The following is a 20,796-nucleotide window of genomic DNA, read 5'->3' on the forward strand; positions in this document are numbered from 1 at the left end:
GGAGAGAGGGACACAGAGGGACAGAGAGAGAGGGGGAGATCATTTGTATTTCAGTACTGCCTGAGGAAAGCTTTCAAATATATTATCAGTCAAAAAAATAAAATAAATAAAAGGGACCACATACAGCCGCTAATTTTTGCATGAATAAAAGTATCAGACAGAAGTACACACCGGGCACACGTTCAGTATTGTACCATGTTTTTCATTCCCCTGTCCCCATGTGAAACCCACAGGACTGAGACCCCACTGAGAAACACTCAGCCCCATCCCTGTCAGAAGGGCCCAGCAACGCATTGCTAAGAGAGTGAGAGGGGGGGGGGGAAGAGCAGAGTGAGGGGGGCAGGGGGAGGAACAGATAGATGGGAAGAAGGGAAGACAAGAAGGGAGAGAGGAGAGAGAGAGAGAGAGAGAGAGAGGAGAGAGAGAGAGAGAGAGAGAGAGAGAGAGAGAGAGAGAGAGAGAGAGAAGAGAGAGAGAGAGAAGAGAGAGAGAGAGAGAGAGAGAGAGGAGAGAGAGAGAGAGAGAGAGGAGAGAGAGAGAGAGAGAGAGAGAGAGACGAGAGAGAGAGAGAGAGAGAGAGAGAGAGAGAGAGAGAGAGAGAGAGAGAGAGAGAGAGAGAGAAACCCACAGGACTGAGACCCCACTGAGAAAACACCCAGCCCCATCCCTGTCAGAAGGGGGCAGAGAGTGAAAGGGAGAGGGGGGGAAAAGATGGTGAGAGAAAGAGAGAAGAGGGGGGGGGGGGAGAGGACACAGAGGGACAGTGAGGAGAGACAGAGAGGGGGGCAGAGAAAGAGAGAGGGAGGGAGAAAGGTGAAAGGGAGGAAGAAGGAGAGAGAGGGGAGAGAGAGATAGATGCTGTGTTGGCAGTAAGGTAAATCCTATTCTTAACCCCTTCGCTGCCAAATTCCGCTGCCACACGTTTTAAGGAAAATGTGTTCGATTCCAATTCATTGCAGCCCCAGTATATGATGCTGAGGGGGGGAAGCCCTTAATAAGAAAGGGCCAACAACACATTGCTGAATCGGCTGCAATAATTTAAGCAAAGTATAGAGATTGCCAGATATCTCCCCAAATATTACCAAGAATGCAATCCCCCGGTCCCCTCAGGTCTCCCGCGCTGTTACAGCGCTGGTTACAATGTGCCCAGGACACACGTGAAAACGAGAGGTAACTCTCAATGTATTCTTCCTGGTAAAACATTTTATAAATAAAATGTAGCTAGTTTTCCAGAGAATTCTCAAAGTATCAGGCACACAATTCCCTGATTCTGTCCCCTGCGAATGTTCAGGGTTCGTCAGTGCAAAACATTTCCCAAAACCTAATAAATAGAATTTAAACAAACAAGACCACTGTGCGATAGGGCCCAGAGAGGTTTGGTTCCGGCTGCTTTTGAAGCTGAAGAGGACGCCGTACTTTCAGACGCTAGGAATGAAAAAGCTGCGTTTGCAGATTTACTACAAGCAGCTCGTGTCCCAATGCAGAAAACAATCCAACCACAGAAAGCACGTATGTTGTCCTAGGCAGGAAAAGAACGGCGGTGGCTTCATAATGGGGGTCGGTAATTGATGCCTTCAATGTCAAACACACGGCAGAAGAAGTGTCCTTCTTCACCACGCCAGTCACCCTCTTACGCACACCGTACACGGCAGTGGGATTACCCAAAGATCTCCCTCACATCAGGTGCCCCCACTGACCTCTCTCTGGAGAATCAGTGAGAATTCACTTGTATGTGAATTAATAGGTTGGGATCTGTCACCCTCTTTAAGAATAAAACATCCTAAAAATCATACATACTTAAAAAAATTTTTTTTTATATATATATTATATATATATATATATCATTTTAACAAGTCCCTGTTCTTTTTTGTGATTGGATTGGTCATTTTTGGTGTTAAATTCTAGAAACGGTGTCCATCCTGGTGAAGTCTACAAGAAAATACTTCACTCCGTTCAGAATGTGTAGAGTTTTCCCAATGTCCCCAGCCTCATTCCGGGCTATTTTTTGGGAATGTCCTTTCCCCCCTTTTCTCTTGTGGGAAGTCCTGGTTCTTTTAGGTACTGACTAAATTAGCATTTTTTTTTTTTTTTTTTTTACAGAGAAACTAAATATAATAAAATCTGTAGGTTAAAATGTTGTAGTTCTTGGAATTCCCATCTTTAAAAAAAACGAAAAACCATTTTGGGTATTGCATTTCAACAGCACAATGAGGCAAGAATGTAACACGCGATGCTTTCTTTAGCGTGAACAAATAAAAATACCACGTGTGAGCATATTCACGTGTCTCAGACCGGTCCCCCAAACCTGCCCTTCCCAATGATCGCTTAGCATGCAATGCTTCCACTGCATTCTGGGTAATGACATGCAAATGATCACACCGTGTCACTTTTTGCTTTTTTACCCATTTTAACATGGGACCCCTTTTAAATCTATGCCTCCCGCATTACACCCGCTTTTCAGCACAGCCTGGGTTACAGAAGCGCAGAGCCAGTAAACCCTACTCACAGACAGCTGTTTCGACCTTCTAGGTCTCATCAGTGTGAGATCCGTTACTGACCTTGTAATGTGAGGCTGGCACGTGGCCTACAAACCAGGTACCCAAAGCATGATGGGAAGTTGGTACATGTGTTACAAGTGTTGGTAACGATGACACAATCCTGCTGCTAATTTCTATATATGGTGAACACCGAGCAGAAAAGTTTGTGGAACTTTGTTATGTAATCACCTGGCGTATGTATTAGCAACGTGCATAATTGAGGTATTGAAGGAGAGATCTCTTGGTAACAATGGTAACTCATTTTGGGGGTTGAGATGAATCATCTGCAGGATTACTCACTTTTTAAATAACACCGAGTCCTCCATCATGGAGAAACCCAGACAAAGCCAATGGAGACAGAAGCCATAACCCCAATGGCAACGAACAAGTCCATTTGTCCCTTTCTTTTGCCTTATTGATCATGTGCATTAGTGTGGAATTCAGCAGTAGTTTTCTGCTTTGGAGAAATACAAATATAAAATCATTGCTTGGGGGCAATTCTTAAGAACGGCCCCACCGTGGGAATTAAATAAAATAAAAATGCTGTGTCTGCAATTCTGCCCTGATCACGTGCTGCTCCGGAATCACTGCAGCGATCTCGTCGGAGCTGGACAGAGCAGCAGGATTACACCTGGCCCAGTCTTTAATAGAAGCTGCACATTCATTGTGCGAGTTCTGATACTGGTTCTTATCCCACAAAGTAACGACAATGGGCTTCTAGCTGCAGGATCTTATTGAGAGCAATCCCTGTCACAGTGACAGTACAAACACAGCTACAGGAGCTGAGGTGTGTGTGTGTTCCCAGTGACAGTACAAACACAGTTACAGGAGCTGAGGTGTGTGTGTGTGTTCCAAGTGACAGTACAAACACAGCTACAGGAGCTGAGGTGTGTGTGTGTGTTCCCAGTCACAGTACAAACACAGTTACAGGAGCTGAGGTGTGTGTGTGTGTTCCCAGTGACAGTACAAACACAGTTACAGGAGCTGAGGTGTGTGTGTGTGTTCCCAGTGACAGTACAAACACAGTTACAGGAGCTGAGGTGTGTGTGTGTGTTCCCAGTGACAGTACAAACACAGCTACAGGAGCTGAGGTGTGTGTGTGTGTGTTCCCAGTGACAGTACAAACACAGTTACAGGAGCTGAGGTGTGTGTGTGTGTTCCCAGTGACAGTACAAACACAGCTACAGGAGCTGAGGTGTGTGTGTGTGTCGTTCCCAGTGACAGTACAAACACAGTTACAGGAGCTGAGGTGTGTGTGTGTGTGTTCCCAGTGACAGTACAAACACAGCTACAGGAGCTGAGGTGTGTGTGTGTGTTCCAGTGACAGTACAAACACAGTTACAGGAGCTGAGGTGTGTGTGTGTGTTCCCAGTCACAGTACAAACACAGTTACAGGAGCTGAGGTGTGTGTGTGTGTTCCCAGTGACAGTACAAACACAGTATACAGGAGCTGAGGTGTGTGTGTGTGTGTTCCCAGTGACAGTACAAACACAGTTACAGGAGCTGAGGTGTGTGTGTGTGTGTTCCCAGTGACAGTACAAACACAGCTACAGGAGCTGAGGTGTGTGTGTGTGTGTTCCCAGTGACAGTACAAACACAGTTACAGGAGCTGAGGTGTGTGTGTGTGTTCCCAGTGACAGTACAAACACAGTTACAGGAGCTGAGGTGTGTGTGTGTGTTCCCAGTCACAGTACAAACACAGTTACAGGAGCTGAGGTGTGTGTGTGTGTTCCCAGTCACAGTACAAACACAGTTACAGGAGCTGAGGTGTGTGTGTGTGTTCCAAGTGACAGTACAAACACAGTTACAGGAGCTGAGGTGTGTGTGTGTGTGTTCCCAGTGACAGTACAAACACAGTTACAGGAGCTGAGGTGGTGTGTGTGTGTTCCCAGTCACAGTACAAACACAGTTACAGGAGCTGAGGTGTGTGTGTGTGTTCCCAGTGACAGTACAAACACAGTTACAGGAGCTGAGGTGTGTGTGTGTGTTCCCAGTGATTGGGACCTGGCCCAATTTAGAGCCCCCCCCCCCCCCCCGGCACGGTCACTGTGTTAGTACGGTGCTGCTATTCTCTACAACTATCAATATATATCCTTCCCTCACATCTATATCTCACTGGCAGGAAGGTGGCAGCGGGGGCTCAGGAAGGTGGCAGCGGGGGCTCAGGAAGGTGGCAGCGGGGGCTCAGGAAGGTGGCAGCGGGGGCTCAGGAAGGTGGCAGCGGGGGCTCAGGAAGGTGGCAGCGGGGGCCCAGGAAGGTGGCAGCGGGGGCCCAGGAAGGTGGCAGCGGGGGCTCAGGAAGGTGGCAGCGGGGGCTCAGGAAGGTGGCAGCGGGGGCTCAGGAAGGTGGCAGCGGGGGCTCAGGAAGGTGGCAGCGGGGGCTCAGGAAGGTGGCAGCGGGGGCTCAGGAAGGTGGCAGCGGGGCTCAGGAAGGTGGCAGCGGGGGCTCAGGAAGGTGCAGCGGGGGCCCAGGAAGGTGGCAGCGGGGGCTCAGGAAGGTGACAGCGGGGGCCCAGGAAGGTGGCAGCGGGGGCCCAGGAAGGTGGCAGCGGGGGCTCAGGAAGGTGGCAGCGGGGCTCAGGAAGGTGGCAGCGGGGGGCCCAGGAAGGTGGCAGCGGGGGCTCAGGAAGGTGGCAGCGGGGCTCAGGAAGGTGGCAGCGGGGGCCCAGGAAGGTGGCAGCGGGGCTCAGGAAGGTGGCACCGAGGGTCTCAGGAAGGTGGCAGCGGGGGCCCAGGAAGGTGGCACCGAGGGTCTCAGGAAGGTGGCAGCGGGGGCCCAGGAAGGTGGCAGCGGGGGCTCAGGAAGGTGGCAGCGGGGGCTCAGGAAGGTGGCAGCGGGGGCCCAGGAAGGTGGCAGCGGGGGCTCAGGAAGGTGGCAGCGGGCTCAGGAAGGTGGCAGCGGGGGCTCAGGAAGGTGGCAGCGGGGGCTCAGGAAGGTGGCAGCGGGGGCTCAGGAAGGTGGCAGCGGGGGCTCAGGAAGGTGACAGCGGGGCCCAGGAAGGTGGCAGCGGGGGCCCAGGAAGGTGGCAGCGGGGGGCTCAGGAAGGTGGCAGCGGGGCTCAGGAAGGTGGCAGCGGGGGCTCAGGAAGGTGGCAGCGGGGGCCCAGGAAGGTGGCAGCGGGGGGCCCAGGAAGGTGACAGCGGGGGCTCAGGAAGGTGGCAGCGGGGGCTCAGGAAAGGTGACAGCGGGGGCTCAGGAAGGTGACAGCGGGGGCTCAGGAAGGTGCAGCGGGGGCTCAGGAAGGTGGCAGCGGGGGCTCAGGAAGGTGACAGCGGGGGCCCAGGAAGGTGGCAGCGGGGGCACAGGAAGGTGGCAGCGGGGCTCAGGAAGGTGGCAGCGGGGGCTCAGGAAGGTGGCAGCGGGGGCTCAGGAAGGTGGCAGCGGGGGCTCAGGAAGGTGGCAGCGGGGGCTCAGGAAGGTGGCAGCGGGGCTCAGGAAGGTGGCAGCGGGGGCTCAGGAAGGTGGCAGCGGGGGCTCAGGAAGGTGGCAGCGGGGGCTCAGGAAGGTGGCAGCGGGGGCCCAGGAAGGTGGCAGCGGGGGCCCAGGAAGGTGACAGCGGGGGCTCAGGAAGGTGACAGCGGGGCCCAGGAAGGTGGCAGCGGGGGCCCAGGAAGGTGACAGCGGGGGCTCAGGAAGGTGGCAGCGGGGGGCTCAGGAAGGTGGCAGCGGGGGCTCAGGAAGGTGACAGCGGGGGCCCAGGAAGGTGGCAGCGGGGGGCTCAGGAAGGTGGCAGCGGGGGCTCAGGAAGGTGACAGCGGGGGCTCAGGAAGGTGGCAGCGGGGGCTCAGGAAGGTGGCAGCGGGGGCTCAGGAAGGTGGCAGCGGGGGCCCAGGAAGGTGACAGCGGGGGCCCAGGAAGGTGGCAGCGGGGGCCCAGGAAGGTGACAGCGGGGGCTCAGGAAGGTGGCAGCGGGGGCTCAGGAAGGTGGCAGCGGGGGCTCAGGAAGGTGGCAGCGGGGGCTCAGGAAGGTGGCAGCGGGGGCTCAGGAAGGTGGCAGCGGGGGGCTCAGGAAGGTGGCAGCGGGGGCTCAGGAAGGTGGCAGCGGGGGGCTCAGGAAGGTGGCAGCGGGGGCTCAGGAAGGTGGCAGCGGGGGCTCAGGAAGGTGGCAGCGGGGGGCTCAGGAAGGTGGCAGCGGGGGCTCAGGAAGGTGGCAGCGGGGGGCTCAGGAAGGTGGCAGCGGGGGCCCAGGAAGGTGGCAGCGGGGGCCCAGGAAGGTGGCAGCGGGGGCCCAGGAAGGTGGCAGCGGGGGCCCAGGAAGGTGGCAGCGGGGGCTCAGGAAGGTGGCAGCGGGGGCTCAGGAAGGTGGCAGCGGGGGCCCAGGAAGGTGGCAGCGGGGGCCCAGGAAGGTCGCAGCGGGGGCCCAGGAAGGTGGCAGCGGGGGCCCAGGAAGGTGGCAGCGGGGGCTCAGGAAGGTGGCAGCGGGGGCTCAGGAAGGTGGCAGCGGGGGCTCAGGAAGGTGGCAGCGGGGGCTCAGGAAGGTGGCAGCGGGGGCCCAGGAAGGTGGCAGCGGGGGCCCAGGAAGGTGGCAGCGGGGGCCCAGGAAGGTGGCAGCGGGGGCCCAGGAAGGTGGCAGCGGGGCTCAGGAAGGTGGCAGCGGGGGCTCAGGAAGGTGGCAGCGGGGGCTCAGGAAGGTGGCAGCGGGGGCTCAGGAAGGTGGCAGCGGGGGCTCAGGAAGGTGGCAGCGGGGGGCTCAGGAAGGTGGCAGCGGGGGCTCAGGAAGGTGGCAGCGGGGGCTCAGGAAGGTGGCAGCGGGGGCTCAGGAAGGTGGCAGCGGGGGCCCAGGAAGGTGGCAGCGGGGGCTCAGGAAGGTGGCAGCGGGGGCCCAGGAAGGTGGCAGCGGGGGCTCAGGAAGGTGGCAGCGGGGCTCAGGAAGGTGGCAGCGGGGGCCCAGGAAGGTGGCAGCGGGGGCCCAGGAAGGTCGCAGCGGGGGCTCAGGAAGGTGGCTGCGGGGGCTCAGGAAGGTGGCAGCGGGGCTCAGGAAGGTGGCAGCGGGGGCTCAGGAAGGTGGCAGCGGGGGCTCAGGAAGGTGGCAGCGGGGGCTCAGGAAGGTGGCAGCGGGGGCCCAGGAAGGTGGCAGCGGGGTATCAGGAAGGTGGCAGCGGGGGCTCAGGAAGGTGGCAGCGGGGGCTCAGGAAGGTGGCAGCGGGGGCCCAGGAAGGTGGCAGCGGGGGCTCAGGAAGGTGGCAGCGGGGGGCCCAGGAAGGTCGCAGCGGGGGCTCAGGAAGGTGGCAGCGGGGGCTCAGGAAGGTGGCAGCGGGGGCTCAGGAAGGTGACAGCGGGGGCTCAGGAAGGTGGCAGCGGGGGCCCAGGAAGGTGGCAGCGGGGGCTCAGGAAGGTGGCAGCGGGGCTCAGGAAGGTGGCAGCGGGGGCTCAGGAAGGTGGCAGCGGGGGGCTCAGGAAGGTGGCAGCGGGGGCTCAGGAAGGTGGCAGCGGGGCTCAGGAAGGTGGCAGCGGGGGCCCAGGAAGGTGGCAGCGGGGGCTCAGGAAGGTGGCACCGAGGGTCTCAGGAAGGTGGCAGCGGGGGCCCAGGAAGGTGGCACCGAGGGTCTCAGGAAGGTGGCAGCGGGGGCCCAGGAAGGTGGCAGCGGGGGCTCAGGAAGGTGGCAGCGGGGGCCCAGGAAGGTGGCAGCGGGGGCTCAGGAAGGTGGCAGCGGGGCTCAGGAAGGTGGCAGCGGGGGCTCAGGAAGGTGGCAGCGGGGGCCCAGGAAGGTGGCAGCGGGGGCTCAGGAAGGTGGCAGCGGGGGCTCAGGAAGGTGGCAGCGGGGCTCAGGAAGGTGGCAGCGGGGGCTCAGGAAGGTGGCAGCGGGGGCCCAGGAAGGTGGCAGCGGGGGCTCAGGAAGGTGGCAGCGGGGGCCCAGGAAGGTGGCAGCGGGGGCCCAGGAAGGTGGCAGCGGGGCCCAGGAAGGTGGCAGCGGGGGCCCAGGAAGGTGGCAGCGGGGGCCCAGGAAGGTGGCAGCGGGGCTCAGGAAGGTGGCAGCGGGGGCCCAGGAAGGTGGCAGCGGGGGCTCAGGAAGGTGGCAGCGGGGGCTCAGGAAGGTGGCAGCGGGGGCCCAGGAAGGTGGCAGCGGGGGCCCAGGAAGGTGGCAGCGGGGGCCCAGGAAGGTGGCAGCGGGGGCTCAGGAAGGTGACAGCGGGGGCCCAGGAAGGTGACAGCGGGGGCTCAGGAAGGTGACAGCGGGGGCTCAGGAAGGTGGCAGCGGGGGCTCAGGAAGGTGGCAGCGGGGGCTCAGGAAGGTGGCAGCGGGGGCCCAGGAAGGTGGCAGCGGGGGCTCAGGAAGGTGGCAGCGGGGGCCCAGGAAGGTGGCAGCGGGGTATCAGGAAGGTGGCAGCGGGGGCTCAGGAAGGTGGCAGCGGGGGCTCAGGAAGGTGGCAGCGGGGGCCCAGGAAGGTGGCAGCGGGGGCCCAGGAAGGTGGCAGCGGGGGCTCAGGAAGGTGGCAGCGGGGGCCCAGGAAGGTGGCAGCGGGGGCTCAGGAAGGTGGCAGCGGGGGCCCAGGAAGGTGGCAGCGGGGGCTCAGGAAGGTGACAGCGGGGGCTCAGGAAGGTGACAGCGGGGGCTCAGGAAGGTGACAGCGGGGGCTCAGGAAGGTGGCAGCGGGGGCTCAGGAAGGTGGCAGCGGGGGCTCAGGAAGGTGGCAGCGGGGGCCCAGGAAGGTGGGAGCGGGGGCTCAGGAAGGTGGCAGCGGGGGCTCAGGAAGGTGGCAGCGGGGGCTCAGGAAGGTGACAGCGGGGGCCCAGGAAGGTGGCAGCGGGGGCTCAGGAAGGTGGCAGCGGGGGCCCAGGAAGGTGGCAGCGGGGGCTCAGGAAGGTGGCAGCGGGGGCTCAGGAAGGTGGCAGCGGGGGCCCAGGAAGGTGGGAGCGGGGGCCCAGGAAGGTGGGAGCGGGGGCTCAGGAAGGTGGCAGCGGGGGCTCAGGAAGGTGACAGCGGGGGCCCAGGAAGGTGGCAGCGGGGGCTCAGGAAGGTGGCAGCGGGGGCTCAGGAAGGTGGCAGCGGGGGCCCAGGAAGGTGGCAGCGGGGTATCAGGAAGGTGGCAGCGGGGGCTCAGGAAGGTGACAGCGGGGGCCCAGGAAGGTGGCAGCGGGGCCCAGGAAGGTGGCAGCGGGGGCTCAGGAAGGTGGCAGCGGGGGCCCAGGAAGGTGGCAGCGGGGGCTCAGGAAGGTGACAGCGGGGGCCCAGGAAGGTGGCAGCGGGGGCTCAGGAAGGTGGCAGCGGGGCTCAGGAAGGTGGCAGCGGGGCCCAGGAAGGTGGCAGCGGGGGCTCAGGAAGGTGACAGCGGGGGCTCAGGAAGGTGGCAGCGGGGACTCAGGAAGGTGACAGCGGGGGCCCAGGAAGGTGGCAGCGGGGGCCCAGGAAGGTGACAGCGGGGGCCCAGGAAGGTGACAGCGGGGGCTCAGGAAGGTGGCAGCGGGGCCCAGGAAGGTGGCAGCGGGGGCCCAGGAAAGTGGCAGCGGGGGCTCAGGAAGGTGACAGCGGGGGCCCAGGAAGGTGGCAGCGGGGGCCCAGGAAGGTGGCAGCGGGGGGCTCAGGAAGGTGGCAGCGGGGGCCCAGGAAGGTGGCAGCGGGGGCCCAGGAAGGTGGCAGCGGGGGCTCAGGAAGGTGGCAGCGGGGGCCCAGGAAGGTGGCAGCGGGGACTCAGGAAGGTGGCAGCGGGGGCCCAGGAAGGTGGCAGCGGGGGCTCAGGAAGGTGGCAGCGGGGGCTCAGGAAGGTGGCAGCGGGGGCCCAGGAAGGTGGCAGCGGGGGCTCAGGAAGGTGGCAGCGGGGGCCCAGGAAGGTGGCAGCGGGGGCCCAGGAAGGTGGCAGCGGGGGCTCAGGAAGGTGGCAGCGGGGACTCAGGAAGGTGGCAGCGGGGGCCCAGGAAGGTGGCAGCGGGGGCTCAGGAAGGTGGCAGCGGGGGCTCAGGAAGGTGGCAGCGGGGGCTCAGGAAGGTGGCAGCGGGGGCCCAGGAAGGTGGCAGCGGGGCCCAGGAAGGTGGCAGCGGGGGCTCAGGAAGGTGGCAGCGGGGGCCCAGGAAGGTGGCAGCGGGGGCCCAGGCAGGTGGCAGCGGGGGCCCAGGAAGGTGGCAGCGGGGGCTCAGGAAGGTGGCAGCGGGGGCTCAGGAAGGTGGCAGCGGGGGCTCAGGAAGGTGGCAGCGGGGGCTCAGGAAGGTGGCAGCGGGGCCCAGGAAGGTGGCAGCGGGGGCTCAGGAAGGTGGCAGCGGGGGCCCAGGAAGGTGGCAGCGGGGGCCCAGGAAGGTGGCAGCGGGGGGCTCAGGAAGGTGGCAGCGGGGGCTCAGGAAGGTGGCAGCGGGGGCCCAGGAAGGTGGCAGCGGGGGCTCAGGAAGGTGGCAGCGGGGGCTCAGGAAGGTGGCAGCGGGGGCTCAGGAAGGTGGCAGCGGGGGCTCAGGAAGGTGGCAGCGGAGCCCAGGAAGGTGGCAGCGGGGGCTCAGGAAGGTGGCAGCGGGGGCCCAGGAAGGTGGCAGCGGAGCCCAGGAAGGTGGCAGCGGGGGCTCAGGAAGGTGGCAGCGGGGGCTCAGGAAGGTGGCAGCGGGGGCTCAGGAAGGTGGCAGCGGGGGCTCAGGAAGGTGGCAGCGGGGGCTCAGGAAGGTGGCAGCGGGGCTCAGGAAGGTGGCAGCGGGGGCTCAGGAAGGTGACAGCGGGGGCTCAGGAAGGTGGCAGCGGGGGCCCAGGAAAGTGGCAGCGGGGGCTCAGGAAGGTGGAAGCGGGGGCTCAGGAAGGTGGCAGCGGGGGCCCAGGAAGGTGGCAGCGGGGGCTCAGGAAGGTGGCAGCGGGGGCTCAGGAAGGTGGCAGCGGGGGCCCAGGAAGGTGGCAGCGGGGCTCAGGAAGGTGGCAGCGGGGGCCCAGGAAGGTGGCAGCGGGGGCCCAGGAAGGTGGCAGCGGGGGCCCAGGAAGGTGGCAGCGGGGGCTCAGGAAGGTGGCAGCGGGGGCTCAGGAAGGTGGCAGCGGGGGCTCAGGAAGGTGGCAGCGGGGGCCCAGGAAGGTGACAGCGGGGGCCCAGGAAGGTGGCAGCGGGGGCTCAGGAAGGTGGCAGCGGGGCTCAGGAAGGTGGCAGCGGGGGCCCAGGAAGGTGGCAGCGGGGGCTCAGGAAGGTGGCAGCGGGGGCTCAGGAAGGTGGCAGCGGGGGGCTCAGGAAGGTGGCAGCGGGGGCTCAGGAAGGTGGCAGCGGGGGCTCAGGAAGGTGGCAGCGGGGGCCCAGGAAGGTGGCAGCGGGGGCCCAGGAAGGTGGCAGCGGGGGCCCAGGAAGGTGACAGCGGGGGCTCAGGAAGGTGGCAGCGGGGGCTCAGGAAGGTGGCAGCGGGGGCTCAGGAAGGTGGCAGCGGGGGCCCAGGAAGGTGGCAGCGGGGGCCCAGGAAGGTGGCAGCGGGGGCCCAGGAAGGTGACAGCGGGGGCCCAGGAAGGTGGCAGCGGGGGCCCAGGAAGGTGACAGCGGGGGCTCAGGAAGGTGGCAGCGGGGGCTCAGGAAGGTGGCAGCGGGGGCTCAGGAAGGTGGCAGCGGGGGCCCAGGAAGGTGGCAGCGGGGGCCCAGGAAGGTGGCAGCGGGGGCCCAGGAAGGTGACAGCGGGGCCCAGGAAGGTGGCAGCGGGGGCTCAGGAAGGTGGCAGCGGGGGCCCAGGAAGGTGGCAGCGGGGGCTCAGGAAGGTCGCAGCGGGGGCCCAGGAAGGTGACAGCGGGGGCCCAGGAAGGTGGCAGCGGGGGCCCAGGAAGGTGACAGCAGGGGCCCAGGAAGGTGGCAGCGGGGGCCCAGGAAGGTGGCAGCGGGGGCTCAGGAAGGTGGCAGCGGGGGCTCAGGAAGGTGGCAGCGGGGGCTCAGGAAGGTCGCAGCGGGGGCCCAGGAAGGTGACAGCGGGGGCTCAGGAAGGTGGCAGCGGGGGCTCAGGAAGGTGGCAGCGGGGGCTCAGGAAGGTGGCAGCGGAGGATCAGGAAGGTGGCAGCGGGGGCCCAGGAAGGTGGCAGCGGGGGCCCAGGAAGGTGACAGCGGGGGCCCAGGAAGGTGGCAGCGGGGGCTCAGGAAGGTGGCAGCGGGGGCTCAGGAAGGTGGCAGCGGGGGCCCAGGAAGGTGGCAGCGGGGGCTCAGGAAGGTCGCAGCGGGGGCTCAGGAAGGTGGCAGCGGGGGCCCAGGAAGGTGGCAGCGGGGGCTCAGGAAGGTGGCAGCGGGGGCCCAGGAAGGTGGCAGCGGGGGCCCAGGAAGGTGGCAGCGGGGGCTCAGGAAGGTGACAGCGGGGGCTCAGGAAGGTGGCAGCGGGGGCTCAGGAAGGTGGCAGCGGGGGCCCAGGAAGGTGGCAGCGGGGGCTCAGGAAGGTGACAGCGGGGGCTCAGGAAGGTGACAGCGGGGGCTCAGGAAGGTGACAGCGGGGGCTCAGGAAGGTGGCAGCGGGGGCCCAGGAAGGTGGCAGCGGGGGCTCAGGAAGGTGACAGCGGGGCTCAGGAAGGTGGCAGCGGGGGCCCAGGAAGGTGGCAGCGGGGGCTCAGGAAGGTGGCAGCGGGGGCTCAGGAAGGTGGCAGCGGAGGATCAGGAAGGTGGCAGCGGGGGCTCAGGAAGGTGGCAGCGGGGGCCCAGGAAGGTGGCAGCGGGGGCTCAGGAAGGTGGCAGCGGGGGCCCAGGAAGGTGGCAGCGGGGGCTCAGGAAGGTGGCAGCGGGGCTCAGGAAGATGTATAGTGGCGCTTGTGCTTGTAGGTTTAACCAGAGTATGAAACCTTGAACAATATACCCGGCTAAGGCCTCGGGCATGGAAAGCGCTTATGCGCTGACCCGTGCTGAGGCGCGTTGCTGCTCGGCACTGAGCCCCTGCAGCCGCAATGAGAGCGGCTTTAGTAGGGGCTCGCGCACGCGTCCGCAAGCGCACGGAAGCGTAAGTCTTAGAAAAATGTTACATTCAAGAGCTCAAGGGAGCGCAGGGCCGGTCACATGAGCGGTTCGCCCAATGAGGGCGAACCAGATCCGTGATGTCACAGGGCCACCCCCCCCCCCTACACGCCCCGGGACGGCGCGCGGTCTAAGGCCAGGGAAAGCACCCGCTTTCCCTCAGCCTCAGCGCGCCTCCGCCCGGCACAATTCACCATGGACGCAGCCTAAAGTGGGAAAGTTATTCCCGACATGCGGCCGGCATGGCAAGCAAGGCCTCAACCCCCCAAATATGGGGGAAACCAAAGATCATTGGAGGCCTGCACCCAGCAGTGGATCTATGAGATAGAGAGATAGAGAGGTAGAGAGGTAGAGAGGTAGAGAGGTAGAGAGGTAGAGAGGTAGAGAGGTAGAGAGGTAGAGGGGTAGAGAGATATCTTGATGGGAAGGGTTCATCAGCTGTAATTCTGATCCGATTTTGGGGCCTTTGTTTCATTATACAAAAAATGTTTTAGACTTTTGGAAATACTTTGCCAACATACCCATTATTATTATTATTTTCATTACAGCTTGATTATTTCAGAGAGGGGTGGAGTAGCTCCCAGACAGGCACTGTAGCTGTAATAGCATTCGTATATACCTCAGGCATGATCAATGTATTTATCAGAGAAACGGGAATAATCACAGTTTTTATAAACAATAGAAATAAATACAAATATTTAATTGGAGAGATATGCTTTGATAAACTTTGTGCAGCTACATGGGATGTGCTCAGCTTTCTCTCATACTTATTGGGTGTCAAAAGTTTGTTAAACATCTTAGGCCAAGATCCACGGAGATCCACGTAAAAGGCAAGCCACGTGGTACTTTAAAAAAAAAAATTAAATAAATCCTTTTTTTTTTTGTTTAAATATATGCAGTCTTTGATTACCTTTTTTTGAAAACGAATTACCTAAACTGCCGTGATCGATCTCCAAAGATCCTGCTTCCCAGGGTTCACTAAATGGCCGCCTTTCAGTTTCAAGCAATCTTTCAGTCAGGGTAACTCAGTAGCTACAATGTATCCTTATATTACCAAGGTAATATTATCTATTGTTACAGTTTGCAGCTCAAACTGCTGGGAATATTGGAAACAAATTATCACAAACAGGAAAGTCTTAGACCTCGGGCATGGTCAGCGCTTAGGCGCTGACGCGTGCTGAGGCGCGCTCTCGCTTACCAGTGAGCCACTGCAGCCGCAATGAGAGCGGCTTTAGCAGGGGCTCGCGCACGCTTCCGCAAGCGTGCGGAAGCGTAGGTCTTAGGAAAATGTTAGATTCAAGCGCTCACGGGAGCGCAGGGCCGGTCATGTGAGCGGTTCGCCCAATGACACGCCCCCCCGACGGCGCGCTAACCAAGGCCAGGGAACGCACCCGCTTTCCCTCAGCCTCAGCGCGCCTCCGCACGGCTGCTGCAACCCTGGACGCAGCCTTACAAAGATCTTGCACTGCTGGGGAGGTGGCTAAACCGCTATAGAAAATAAAAGGATGCTCAGTATATTAAACCTTATTAAAAATGGCATTAAGTGTTAAAAAAAAAAAAAAAAGTAGGTAGTGTTAGCTAATACTACAGAACGGATTTATTAAAAAAAACAAAAAAAAAAAACGCACATGTAGGATTTTGCTTGGATTGCTCCATTAACGGACATAACGAGACGTTAACCGGCATTAATGTCACGTTATGTCTTACCGTATATATTCAAAGTCCGATAACGAAACACTAAATCTTGTATTCTCCCAGAAACAGCATTGCATTAACTATAACGGCCGTTAGTGGCCATTATATGCAGAAGTGGCCGTCCCACAGAAGGTCCACAAGGTTAAAACAAGGACTTGTGAGTGTTGGGAAGTCCATCCACCAGGGCAGGCCTGCACGACATACGGCCCGCAGGCCGGCGGGGTCCGGCACCGTGGTGCGGCGATCTCCGTCTTCTCCCCTGCAAATTCTACTCTTTCCCTTGCCGGCCCTGAAAAAATGGCCAAAAGACGTCCCGTTGCCATAGAAACGCAGGGTCATTTGACGCCGCGTGGCCATTTTCTCAGGACCGACAGGGGAAAGCGTAGAATTTGCAGGGGAGAAGATGGAGATCGCCGCACCGACGTTACCGGACAACTCCGCCGGACCCGGCCGCAGGTAAGAGTCATGAGAGGGGGGAGGGAGTTTTTCTATTTTTTATTATAACCCCAGAAATGAGATAATTTCAGTTAAAGTACAGCCTGAATCTGCCTTCCTTGGAGCCGTTTGTCCCGTTTCCCTTTACGGGTCGTGCAGGCCTGGCCTAGGGATTGTCATATCGGTCAAACAAAAGGTCTGCCAGTATGCAGCAAATGACCACTTCTCCAGACCAATCCAGATGCTAGAATACTGGACACAGCACCAGAATACTGGGCACAGCACCAGAATACTGGACACAGCACCAGAATACTGGGCACAGCACCAGAATACAGGACACAGCACCAGAATACAGGACACAGCACCAGAATACAGGACACAGCACCAGAATACAGGACACAGCACCAGAATACTGGACACAGCACTAGAATACTGGGCACAGCACCAGAATACTGGACACAGCACCAGAATACTGGACACAGCACCAGAATACTGGACACAGCACCAGAATACAGGACACAGCACCAGAATACAGGACACAGCACCAGAATACAAGACACAGCACCAGAATACTGGACACAGCACCAGAATACTGGACACAGCACCAGAATACTGGACACAGCACCAGAATACTGGACACAGCACCAGAATACTGGACACAGCACCAGAATACAGGACACAGCACCAGAATACAGGACACAGCACCAGAATACAGGACACAGCACCAGAATACTGGACACAGCACCAGAATACAGGACACAGCACCAGAATACTGTACACAGCACCAGAATACTGTACACAGCACCAGAATACTGTACACAGCACCAGAATACAGGACACAGCACCAGAATACAGGACACAGCACCAGAATACAGGACACAGCAACAGAATACAGGGCACAGCACCAGAATACTGGGCACAGCACCTTCCTCAGGTGGGTTGGTAACTGGCGCTGGTGCTTTGCAGATTGGACGGTCTCCCAGGACTCTCCTCTCAGAGCTCTCATTATTAAAGCGATGCTCCCTCGTTTCACATTTTAGCCTTTCCCTGGATTGAGAATGGAGGGTCCTGCCTTACAAGCGGGGGCCTCTACTCTCCCTGTTACAGCAAATATGTATTATTTACTTTTTTTGGTATCATATATTTACTAAGAGGTGCTAATCCGAAGAGAAAATAGGTTGTTTGCCCAGAGAGCGAGTATGTAGTGTCTGCTGGACCTGTATCTAGTGCAGGGGTGGGCAGTCCTCAGTGAGGACTGGGGCTGCCCACACCTGGGGTATGCAGTTAAACATGAAGATGGCATTGGTTAAATATAAGCATCAACTGTATGACTAACTGCCTAATTATTAAAGACGGTGCCCGAAGACGAAAGAGTAAACTCTATATACTCTGAGCCGTTCTCTGACAAATAGGCCATTTTTCTTCGAATGGCTGCTTTAGGCGAAGAATAATTACCTTTCAGAGTATTCCAACAAAGTGGGAAAAAAAAGAGAGACTCGTATCAGACACTCAAGTGACATATGTCCCCCAATACAACACGCCCATCATTGATACAATGAAGTAAAATGAACAATTATCATATCAGTCCCCACTAAAAAGTGCCATGCACCCCCATTACTACACATATGCAAGCGCTAGAGGCCAGTAATAGCCCTCTGGCAGTAACCGGGTGCTAATGTGGTTATACCACACTTGGTAACAGGAGAGAGAGACGGGGATATGAGAGTTTTAAAACCGCAAAGCAGACACTCTAAGAAGAGGTCATGCCGTGAGGCACGAGGCTTGCGGGCTCAGGGGACAGGAGACAAATGACTATTTCACTGGAAGGGTAGTGCATGCATGAATCCGCCCCTCTGCAAAGGGAGCTGGGGGAATATAGGGTTAAGTCCTGCACTGCCAGCAAAGGTGTCGAAAAATGCAATCATTTGTGGGCAAGCACAGGAGTGGTCTGTTCTCCGCTGTAATGCCTATCTGTCTCTACATGCCTCCATAGCCAAGCCAAAGCCTTCTGTAAGGGAAGAGGTGGCCTTGTGCTTAACCCCATCACTGCCAGGGGAGCCTGTGATGTGGTGCAAAGCAAGGATGTATTGGTCAATCTGGCAGTAAAGGGGAGAAAAAAAAATCAGCAGCCATTTTATACAATCCCGGGAAACCTTGTGATACAAATACAACATTTCCCATCTACAGAGCATAAAATGCCATGTCTTTGCAGTCGAGTATCTCAAATATACGAGTATGTATATACAAATATATATATATATATATATATATATATACACACATACACACACACATATATAATGTATATACATACACACATATATACATTTAGGTATTTATACACAATATCTATCTCTATCCAAGCACCTCATTGGAAGCCCCGATCCTATTACACTATCAGAAAGATAACACCTCACACTTACACCCCATCCTTTCCCCGCACCTTCTCTGCTGCAGTTATTAACCCTTGCACACCCGGAGCAGAGCCCACAGCCCTGCGGAGCTGGCGCTATTTTTAGCTGCAGCTGTGGGTTTGCGGCGGTGCGAAGCCTCATCCTTTGGCTGAGCGGTTTGTAGTCGGAACTGGTCCCCTCGGATAACCCCTTCGGTGCCAGGGAGCGTGCCAAGCCCCCCTCCGGCACTGCAGGGGGTTACAGCATGCACAAAGGCAGAGTATACCCCTGAATGTAACAAAGTATCCTTACATTGGTGCATGCTCCTCTAAGCTGTCGCTGCACGGTGCCGCATCTCCATGTTCTGCACAGCCACGTGTGGTGGGAATAAAATGGCTGGAGCTGAGCCCCGCAGATGTGCGCTGCCTCTCAGAGAGAAGGGCAGAGACAGCAGCAGCAGCCACCCGGACTCACCATCCCCTCTCCGGCCCATGCAAAGCTCTGGCGATCCATCCTACGCGCTGCTCGGGGGCCCCCTTACTCCCGGATTCCCCCCCTGACTGACAGCTGCACACAGCTGTCTCCCTCCGTGCAATTGGCACATTGGCTCTTAGCTTTGGGGGGGTGGCAAGGGGGGGGCTTTATAGGGGGTGGGAGAGACCCTTTTGCTGTGTATGTGTCTCTCTCACACACGTCCCCTCCCCCAGCTCTCTGTCTCCCCCTCTCGCTCCCTCTCCTCGTTTCCTCCTCTCTGTATTATTTCCTTTTATTTGTTTCCCTAACCGTCTCTTTTCCCCCCTTTATTTCTTAGTCACTAGTCTATGAATCTGTCTTTTATCTCTCTTCCTCGGTGTCTCTGTAACCCTGTGCTTTCTTTCCCTCGCACACATTCATTCTTTCTTCCTACTTTGTCTGTTTCTTTCTTACGCACTTTGTTTTTCTTCTTTCAGTCCCTTTAAAGCAGCAAAACATGAAAAATCTTATATTTTTTTAAATAAATCAGTTCTGTAGCATTATATGTATCTGCATTTTTTTTTTACTCCTAATACTATTTTTAATGATTTTGTTAATGTACTGATCATCCTTTGTTTGCTACAGCAACCATTTAGAAAGTCATATCCACGTCCTGTGGCTCTGACATACCCCTTTTTGAGCTCTGCCCTTTGGCAACAAAGTATCACAAACAGATCTGTTGCTGTGTTCCAAACAGCAGATTGTCTATCACTCTAAAAGCTGTAACAATAATGTGTTACACTGAGTAATATAATGTTACATATCAGCTGAGGCATTTCACAGACTGCAGCACAAAGCTGAAAGGCGGCCATTTTATTAGGCACACATCAGGATTCTTACAGATTTATAACAGGAGCACCAAACGATTGCCAGCTTAGGCAACAATGTAGAATTATACAAAGTCACATGCTTTACATATACAGTACAAACCAAGAACAAACAAGAAGAAAAAGGGGCAAATGTGGTATTGCTGCTTTTACTCTTTATGTTGCTTTATATTTATTTATACGGGCGATGTGTAGAACTCCATCAGCCGCAGTGGGAGAGAATCAGTAACAATATCAGCTTGTATTAACACGGTCATTTCTTATTCAAAAGAATTGAATGGTCAAACCAGAGACATGCAGGGCTGGTATGGGATAGTAACATCATATTGCTCCCACGTTATACAGCACGGCTGCCCCAAACTGCCCACATTATCACCACAGGGACTAAGAATTCCATCCCCAAACTGGACATTTTGCCACTTAAGGTATAAACCTGCAAATATCAATGTGCCATCGCCATGTGCATCAATATTACCAAGAGAGAAAGATACGTGGAGCAGATATATGGAGCAATAAATAAGAGTTAATCACCTGACACACATATTGATCAGTTATACATTTCCCGATGTTAATATTGTCCCTTTGAAGCTTCTGCTCACTTCATGTGCTATAGAAATGAGGCCAAAAGTTTAAAAAAATAAAGAAAAACATTGATTGTTTTACACAGGTGAGCAGTGGTCTAGGTTTAGCTGGTTTTATCATTATTTGTAAATAATCTTCTTGGTACATAAAGTTAGTATTCCAGGATCTGTATTGTTCCTGAAGAACTGCAGATTTCTTACAGTTTGTTCATAGATACAGTTTGTACACAAGCTTTCCAGACAGTTATCTTCAACTACAGTATACTGCTGATGAGGATCTCAGATGCACTGACCTTCGCCCTTGCAGACGCACTTACCAGAACACCTTCCTACTGTCTCTGCATGTTCTCCCTACTTACCACTTAGATTGTAAGCTCTTCGGGGTAGGGACTCCTTTACCAACTGTTACTTTTAATGTTCTAAAGCACTTGTTATATTATTATGTCACGTGTATTACTGCTGTGACGTGCTATGTACATGGATGGCGCCATATAAATAAAGACATACATACATACATAGCTCTAAAGCTGGTGTGTAATCTACATCTTTGGTCCATTACAGTGGTAGCATAACTTTCAAACAGATCCACATAGTGTATGAGAGCAGACTGCCTAGAGATACCATGGACAGCTCCAGTGTACAATTAGTCTTATGGCCAAGCCAAACAGCAAGCATTACAAGACGAAACCACTACTGAGAGACGGTTAGAGGCGTTGGTGATGATTGAGTAAGTGTTTATACCCTGCCAAGCACAAATTCACTATACATGGGAGCAATAAACTATACGTTCTTTATTTATGTCCCACACACAGTTGACCTGTAAAGTCTCACGAGAGACCATGCTCCCATACATTACTCTCGCTTTACACAAGAGCAGGGCTATTTTTCTTCTTTTATAGACAACAACAAAATCTCCATGCTGTGAAGATAAATTAATCAGGAATATGACTACAA

At 57.3% G+C, this 20,796-nt stretch overlaps 1 protein-coding gene across 2 annotated transcripts in view; it reads right to left on the reverse strand.

The window, feature by feature from the left end:
- ARHGEF9 (Cdc42 guanine nucleotide exchange factor 9) overlaps window positions 1-20,796 on the reverse strand; it is a 202,926-nt gene that overhangs the window by 149,614 nt on the left and 32,516 nt on the right. The window contains exon 1 of one of the 2 annotated variants that reach the window (XM_075573538.1): window positions 18,234-18,531. The exons of the other annotated variant lie outside the window; for it this stretch is intronic. The gene's annotated coding sequence lies outside the window, so the exon portion shown is untranslated. Of the gene's footprint in view, window positions 1-18,233; window positions 18,532-20,796 lie in introns of those variants that run through there. 2 annotated transcript variants of the gene reach the window in all.

The sequence above is a fragment of the Ascaphus truei genome, chromosome 16 (genome assembly GCF_040206685.1).
Source record: "Ascaphus truei isolate aAscTru1 chromosome 16, aAscTru1.hap1, whole genome shotgun sequence".
Lineage (NCBI taxonomy): Eukaryota > Metazoa > Chordata > Amphibia > Anura > Ascaphidae > Ascaphus > Ascaphus truei.